Source organism: Oncorhynchus masou, chromosome 5 (genome assembly GCF_036934945.1).
Source record: "Oncorhynchus masou masou isolate Uvic2021 chromosome 5, UVic_Omas_1.1, whole genome shotgun sequence".
Lineage (NCBI taxonomy): Eukaryota > Metazoa > Chordata > Actinopteri > Salmoniformes > Salmonidae > Oncorhynchus > Oncorhynchus masou.
This window is the reverse complement of record NC_088216.1, coordinates 58,809,988-58,818,662: the sequence shown is the minus strand read 5'-3', so window position 1 is coordinate 58,818,662 and position 8,675 is coordinate 58,809,988.

The following is an 8,675-nucleotide window of genomic DNA, read 5'->3' as shown; positions in this document are numbered from 1 at the left end:
GCAGCACTGAATGATAACATGAAGATTGTATTGGCTCTCAGATGTAAGGTGGAAAATGTCTACTGTCGCTCCAGCTGTTCTCTCCATGATTTAGTGTTAAAGGTCTTACCTACCAGGTTTTATATTGGACTTCTCTCAGCCACACTCATCCAAAATCCAGAGGAACAGAATAATAACAGAACCGGGGGGGGGGGGGGGTGTATGACACATCTCCGTTGCCATGTAAGTGACTTGTTTGCCCATTGAATGACTGTCGAGTGTTGAGCGTAACCATTAGATTGGTCCCTTCAGTTGTTACTGTTGTGGACAGAAAGATGCGTCTTGAACTCATTTCATTTTTGGCCTAGTGACAAGTAGAGGACGAGGAGGGCCATGAAAGAATGTGATCATAGTTGAGGAGTTGAGTTTTAGACTTTGATTTGTGATATTTTATTAGTCTGTGAAGAGTTACTTTAAAAGAATGCAAGACCATTCCAACTGTAGACAAGGTCACGTCATTCACTCCCCAATGATCATCCCCACATGCTTCACTGTGGGGATAGGGTTCTTGGGGTGATGAGGTGTTGGGTTTGCGCCAGACATTGTTTTCCTTGGTCAAAAAGCTCAGTTTTAGTTTCATCTGACCGGAGTACCATTCTTCCATATGTTTGGAGAGTCTCCCACGTGCCTTTTGGCGAACACCAAATGTTTGCTTATTTACTTCAATCTCCGCTGTGGAGGTTTGCAGCTCCTTCAGTGTTATCTTTAGTCTCTTTGTTGCCTCTCTGATTAATGCTCTTCTTGGCTGGTCCGTGAGTGTTGGTGGGCGGCCCTCTCTTGGCAGGTTTGTTGTGGTGCCATATTCTTTCCATTTTTTTTAAATAATGGATTTAATAGTGCTCTGTGGGATGTTCAAAATTGTGGATATTTTTTTACAACTCAACCCTGATCTGTACTTCTCCAACTTTGTCCCTGACCTGTTTGGAGAGCTCCATATATATATATATTTGGTTGCATCATATCTTATTTAGGGGCTTCATAGCAAAGGGGGTAAATACATATGCATGCACCACTTTCCCATTTTTTAAATTTCTGACACGTAATTTTTTTCACTTCACCAATTTGGAAATATGTCCATTACATGAAATCCAAACAAATCTATTTAAATTAGGTTGTAATGCATAAAAAGGAATAACACCAAGGTGGATGAAAGTATTTGTAAAGCCCTTCTTACAGCTGATATATCAAAGTGCTGTACAGAAACCAAGCCTAAAACCCCAAACAGCAAGCAATGCAGGTGTAGAAGCACGGTGGCTAGAAACTCCCTAGAAAGGCCAGAACCTAGGAAGAAACCTGGAGAGGAACCAGGCTACGAGGGTTCACCAGTCCTCTTCTGGCTGTGCGGGATGGAGATTATAACAGAACAGGGCAGAGATTTTCAAATGTTCATAGATGACCAGCAGGGTCAAATAATAATCAGTGATTGTCGAGGGTGTAACAGGTCAGCACCTCAGGAGTAAATGTCAGTTGGCTTTTCATAGCCGATCATTCAGAGTATCTCTACCACTACATTTACATTACATTTAAGTCATTTGGCAGACGCTCTTATCCAGAGCGACTTACAAATTGGTGAATTCACCTTATGACATCCAGTGGAACAGCCACTTTACAATAGTGCATCTAAATCATTTAAGGGGTGGGGGGTGAGAAGGATTACTTTATCCTATCCTAGGTATTCCTTAAAGAGGTGGGGTTTCAGGTGTCTCCGGAAGGTGGTGATTGACTCCGCTGTCCTGGCGTCGTGAGGGAGTTTGTTCCACCATTGGGGGCCAGAGCAGCGAACAGTTTTGACTGGGCTGAGCGGGAACTGTACTTCCTCAGTGGTAGGGAGGCGAGCAGGCCAGAGGTGGATGAACGCAGTGCCCTTGTTTGGGTGTAGGGCCTGATCAGAGCCTGGAGGTACTGCGGTGCCGTTCCCCTCACAGCTCCGTAGGCAAGCACCATGGTCTTGTAGCGGATGCGAGCTTCAACTGGAAGCCAGTGGAGAGAGCGGAGGAGCGGGGTGACGTGAGAGAACTTGGGAAGGTTGAACACCAGACGGGCTGCGGCGTTCTGGATGAGTTGTAGGGGTTTAATGGCACAGGCAGGGAGCCCAGCCAACAGCGAGTTGCAGTAATCCAGACGGGAGATGACAAGTGCCTGGATTAGGACCTGCGCCGCTTCCTGTGTGAGGCAGGGTCGTACTCTGCGGATGTTGTAGAGCATGAACCTACAGGAACGGGCCACCGCCTTGATGTTAGTTGAGAACGACAGGGTGTTGTCCAGGATCACGCCAAGGTTCTTAGCGCTCTGGGAGGAGGACACAATGGAGTTGTCAACCGTGATGGCGAGATCATGGAACGGGCAGTCCTTCCCCGGGAGGAAGAGCAGCTCTGTCTTGCCGAGGTTCAGCTTGAGGTGGTGATCCGTCATCCACACTGATATGTCTGCCAGACATGCAGAGATGCGATTCGCCACCTGGTCATCAGAAGGGGAAAGGAGAAGGTTAATTGTGTGTCGTCTGCATAGCAATGATAGGAGAGACCATGTGAGGTTATGACAGAGCCAAGTGACTTGGTGTATAGCGAGAATAGGAGAGGGCCTAGAACAGAGCCCTGGGGGACACCAGTGTTGAGAGCGCGTGGCGAGGAGACAGATTCTCGCCACGCCACCTGGTAGGAGCGACCTGTCAGGTAGGACGCAATCCAAGCGTGGGCCACGCCGGAGATGCCCAACTCGGAGAGGGTGGAGAGGAGGATCTGATGGTTCACAGTATCGAAGGCAGCCGATAGGTCTAGAAGGATGAGAGCAGAGGAGAGAGAGTTAGCTTTAGCAGTGCGGAGCGCCTCCGTGATACAGAGAAGAGCAGTCTCAGTTGAATGACTAGTCTTGAAACCTGACTGATTAGGATCAAGAAGGTCATTCTGAGAGAGATAGCGGGAGAGCTGGCCAAGGACGGCACGTTCAAGAGTTTTGGAGAGAAAAGAAAGAAGGGATACTGGTCTGTAGTTGTTGACATCGGAGGGATCGAGTGTAGGTTTTTTCAGAAGGGGTGCAACTCTCGCTCTCTTGAAGACGGAAGGGACGTAGCCAGCGGTCAGGGATGAGTTGATGAGCGAGGTGAGGTAAGGGAGAAGGTCTCCGGAAATGGTCTGGAGAAGAGAGGAGGGGATAGTGTCAAGCGGGCAGGTTGTTGGGCGGCCGGCCGTCACAAGAAGCGAGATTTCATCTGGAGAGAGAGGGAGAAAGAGGTCAGAGCACAGGGTAGGGCAGTGTGAGCAGAACCAGCGGTGTCGTTTGACTTAGCAAACGAGGATCGGATGTCGTCGACCTTCTTTTCAAAATGGTTGACGAAGTCATCTGCGGAGAGGAAGGAGGGGGGAGGGGGAGGAGGATTCAGGAGGGAGGAGAAGGTGGCAAAGAGCTTCCTAGGGTTAGAGGCAGATGCTTGGAATTTAGAGTGGTAGAAAGTGGCTTTAGCAGCAGAGACAGAGGAGGAAAATGTAGAGAGGAGGGAGTGAAAGGATGCCAGGTCCGCAGGGAGGCGAGTTTTCCTCCATTTCCGCTCGGCTGCCCGGAGCCCTGTTCTGTGAGCTCGCAATGAGTCGTCGAGCCACGGAGCGGGAGGGGAGGACCGAGCCGGCCTGGAGGATAGGGGACATAGAGAGTCAAAGGATGCAGAAAGGGAAGAGAGGAGGGTTGAGGAGGCAGAATCAGGAGATAGGTTGGAGAAGGTTTGAGCAGAGGGAAGAGATGATAGGATGGAAGAGGAGAGAGTAGCGGGGGAGAGAGAGCGAAGGTTGGGACGGCGCGATACCATCCGAGTAGGGGCAGTGTGGGAAGTGTTGGATGAGAGCGAGAGGGAAAAGGATACAAGGTAGTGGTCGGAGACTTGGAGGGGAGTTGCAATGAGGTTAGTGGAAGAACAGCATCTAGTAAAGATGAGGTCGAGCGTATTGCCTGCCTTGTGAGTAGGGGGGGGAAGGTGAGGGGGTGAGGTCAAAAGAGGAGAGGAGTGGAAAGAAGGAGGCAGAGAGGAATGAGTCAAAGGTAGACGTGGGGAGGTTAAAGTCGCCCAGGACTGTGAGAGGTGAGCCATCTTCAGGAAAGGAGCTTATCAAGGCATCAAGCTCATTGATGAACTCTCCGAGGGAACCTGGAGGGCGATAAATGATTAGGATGTTAAGCTTGAAAGGGCTGGTAACTGTGACAGCATGGAATTCAAAGGAGGCGATAGACAGATGGGTAAGGGGAGAAAGAGAGAATGACCACTTGGGAGAGATGAGGATCCCGGTGCCACCACCCCGCTGACCACTCCTGCTGTCTCTAGAGAGTTGAAAACAGCAGGTCTGGGACAGGTAGCACGTCCGGTGAACAGGTTAGGATTCCATAGCCACAGGCAGAACAGTTGAAACTGGAGCAGCAGCACAACCAGGTGGACTGGGTACAGCAAGGAGTCATCATGCCAGGTAGTTCTGAGGCATGATCCTAGGGCTCAGGTCCTCCGAGAGAGAAAAAAGAAAGAATTAGAGAGAGCATACTTAAATTCACACAGGACACCGGATAAGACAGGAGAAGTACTCCAAATATAACAGACTGACCCTAGCCCCCTGACAAACTACTGCAGTATAAATACTGGAGGCTGAGACAGGAGGGGTCAGGAGACACTGTGGCCTTGTCCGACGATACCCCAGGACAGGGCCAAACGGGCAGGATATAGCCCCACCCACTTTGCCAAAGCACAGCCCCCACACCACTAGAGGGATATCTTCAACCACCAATATACCACCCTGAGTCGAGGCCAAGTATAGCCCACGAAGATCTCCCCCACGGCACAACCCAAGGGGGGGCGCCAGCCCGGACAGGAAGATCACTTCAGTGACTCAACCCACTCAAGTGACACACCCCTCCTAGGGACGGCATGGAAGAGCACTAGTAAGCCAGTGACTCAGCCCTGTAATGGAGTTAGAGGCAGAGAATCCCAGTGGATACAATGCATTTGGGAAAGTATTCAGACCCCTTGACTTTTCCACATTTTGTTATGTTACAGCCTTGTTCTAAAATGTATTCAATTGTTGTTTTTTTACCCTTTAATTATTTATTTTTTTAGCAAATGTATTAAAAATAAACTGTTCACATTTACATAAGTATTCGGACTCAGTACTTCGTTGAAGCAACGATTACAGCCTTGAGTTTTAGGTATGATGCTACAAGCTTGGCACACCTGTATTTGGGACGTTTCTCCCATTCTTCTCTGCAGATCCTCTCAAGCTCTGTCAGGCTGGATGGGGAGCAGCGGGGCACAGCTATTTTCAGATCTCTCCAGAGATGTTTTGATCGGGTTAAAGTCCGGGCTTTGGCTGGGCCACTCAAGGACATCAGAGACTTGTCCTGAAGACACTCCTGCGTTGTCATGGCTGTGTGCTTAGGGTCGTTGTCCCGTTGGAAGGTGAACCTTTGCCCCAGTATGAGGTCCTGAGCTCTGATTGTACTTTCCCTTGATCCTGGCTGGTCTCCCAGTCCCTGCCACTGAAAAACGTCCCCACAGCATGATGCTGCCACCACCGCGCTTCACCGTAGGGATGGTGCCAGGTTTCCTCCATACATGACACTTGGCATTCAGGCCAAAGAGTTCAATTTTGGTGTCATCAGACCAGAAAATCTTGTTTCTCATGAGTTAGGTGCCCAAACTCCAAGCAGGCTGTCATGTGCTTTTACTGAGGAGTGGCTTCCATCTGGACACTACCATAAAGGCCTGATTGGTGGAGTGCTGCAGAGATGGTTGTCCTTCTAGAAGATTATTTCATCTCCAGAGTGGAGAGGAACTCTGGAGCTCACCACCAAGGCCCTTTTGCCCCGATTGCTCAGTTTGGCCTGGCGGCCAGCTCTAAGGAGAGTCTTGGTGGTTCCAAACTTCTTCCATTTAAAGAATGATGGAGGCCACTGTGTTCTTCAATGCTGCAGACATTTTTTGGTACCCTTCCTCAGATCTGTGCCTCCACACAATCCTGTCTCGGGGTTCTACGGGCAATTCCTTCGACCTCATGACTTGATTTTTGCTCTGACATGCACTGTCAACTGTGGGACTTTATATAGACAGGTGTGTGTGCCTTTACATTCAATTGAATTTACCACAGGAGGACTCCAAGTTGTAGAAACATCTCAACGATGATCAATGGAAACAGGTGCATCCATTGAGCATCCTTGATGTTTCTCAATTTCAAGTCCTATAGTAAAGGATCTGAATACTTATGTAAATAAGTTGTTTTTTATTTGTAATAAGTTTGCTAAAATGTCTAAATCTGTTTTTGCTTTGTCATTATGGTGTGTTGGGTGTAGCTGGATTCAATTTTAGAATCGGACTAACTTTACAAAATGTAGAAAGTCAAGGGGTCTGAATACTTTCCGAATGCACAGTATGGAGAAGTGTTATAAAACAAGAAGTTAGTGTGAGTAGAGTTCCTTACCATGATTACGTTTCCACTCCATATACGGGACAGTTGAGGATGGTCAAAGACAAGAGGGAGACCCACTTTACTGTCAAACACCTCCCCTCTCCCTGCTGCATGAACTATAGATGTTTATCCAGTACATATCCACAGTCTGACATACTGTAGATCCATCACCCACTCGCACTGAAGTCAAGTAGCTCCAGTCAAATAATGATGTTGTATTGACAGAGCGTGCTTGTAAAGTTGCCCCGTCTGTGTTCAATGGCGAACATTCAGGGCGAGAGAACGACTAATCAGGAAGAGGCAGCGGCAGCAAAGCAGCTTCTTATACTCCAGCCTGGCCTACATCGAAAACCACACTGGTGTGACTGAATGTGCCTTGTTTTGGTCAAGTATTTCTTAACGTTTTTATTAAAAGCTTGAACCCTCATTCTATAAGAAGTCAGAAGGTCAAGAAATTGAGTTTAAGTGGGCATTAACTGGGTGTCAAGTTGAGTAGGTGTAACATAACTTTAGTCTGTCCCCTCGCCCCGAACCAGGGACGCTCTGCCCACATCAACAGTCACCCTTGAAGCATCGTTACCTACCGCTCCACAAAAGTGGCAAGGGGAACCACTACTTCAAGCTCTCAGCAAGTGACGTCACTGATTTGAAATGCCACTAGCGCGCACCACCGCTAACTAGCTAGCCATTTCACATCGGCTACATAGGCACTATTGATTCTTTATGAATATACACTGAACAAAAATATAAATGCAACAATTTCAAAGAATATATTGAGTTACAGTTCATATCAGGAAATCAGTCAATTTAAATAATGTCATTAGGCCTTAATCTATGGATTGTATGACTGGGAATACAGATATGCATCTGTTGGTCATAGATACCCCCATTTGCTTCATACGGTGTTTAAAAAAATACATATATATTTTACCTTTATTTAACTAGGCAAGTCAGTTAAGAACAAATTCTTATTTTCAATGACGGCCTAGGAACAGTGGGTTAACTGCCTGTTCAGGTGCACGACGACAGATTTGTACCTTGTCAGCTCGGGGGTTTGAAATTGCAACCTTCCAGTTACTAGTCCAACGCTCTAACCACTATGCTACGCTGCTACACTCTCCTTCGCATAGAGTTGATCAGGCTGTTGATTGTGGCCTATGGAATGTTCTACTCCTCCTCAATGGCTGTGCGAAGCTGCTGGATATTGGCAGGAACTGGAACACACTGTTTATCCAGAGCATCCCAAACATGATCAGTGGGTGATATGTCTGGTAAGTATGCAGGCCATAGAAGAATTGGGACATTTTCAGCTTCCAGGAATTGTGTACAAATCCTTGCGACATGGGGCCGTGCATTATCATGCTGAAACTTGAGGTGACGGCGCCAGATGAATGACTTGACAATGGGCCTCAGGATCTCATCACGGTGTCTCTGCATTCAAATTGCTATTGATAAAATGCAATTGTGTTTGTTGTCCGTTCCTTATGCCTGCCCATACCATAACCCCACCGACCACCACGGGGCACTCACAACGTTGGCATGCCATACATGCTACGCTGTCTGCCATCGAAACCAGAATTCATCTGAAGAGCACACTTCTCCAGCGTGGCAGTGGCTATCTAAGGTGAGCATTTGCCCACTGAAGTCGGTTACGATGCCGAACTGCAGTCAGGTCAAGACCCTGGTCAGGACGACGAGCACGCAGATGAGCTTCCCTGAGACGGTTTCTGACTGTTGTGCAAACCCAGTTTCATCAGCTGTATGGGTGCCTGGTCTCAGACGATCCCGCAGGTGAAGAAGCCGGATGTGGTTACACATAGTCTGCGATTTTGAAACCGGTTGGATGTATTGACAAATTCTCTAAAACATCATTGGTAGAGAAATTAACATTCAATTGTCTGGCAACAGCTCTCTGGTAGACATGGTTGCAGTCAGCATGCCAATTGCACACTCCCTCAAAATTTGAGGCATCTATGGCATTACGTTGTGTGGCACAACTGCTCCTTTTATTGTCCTGGCACAAGGTGCACCTGTGTAATGATCAGAGTTGTGGACTCAAGTCACATGAATTGAGTCTGACTCAAGTCACAAATTTGATGACTTGGAGCCTCAACTCGACTTTGATTGGAGACTTATATGTACATATTCATTCCGTTACACTTGTGTGTGTATAAGGTAGTTGTTGTGAAATTATTAGATTAC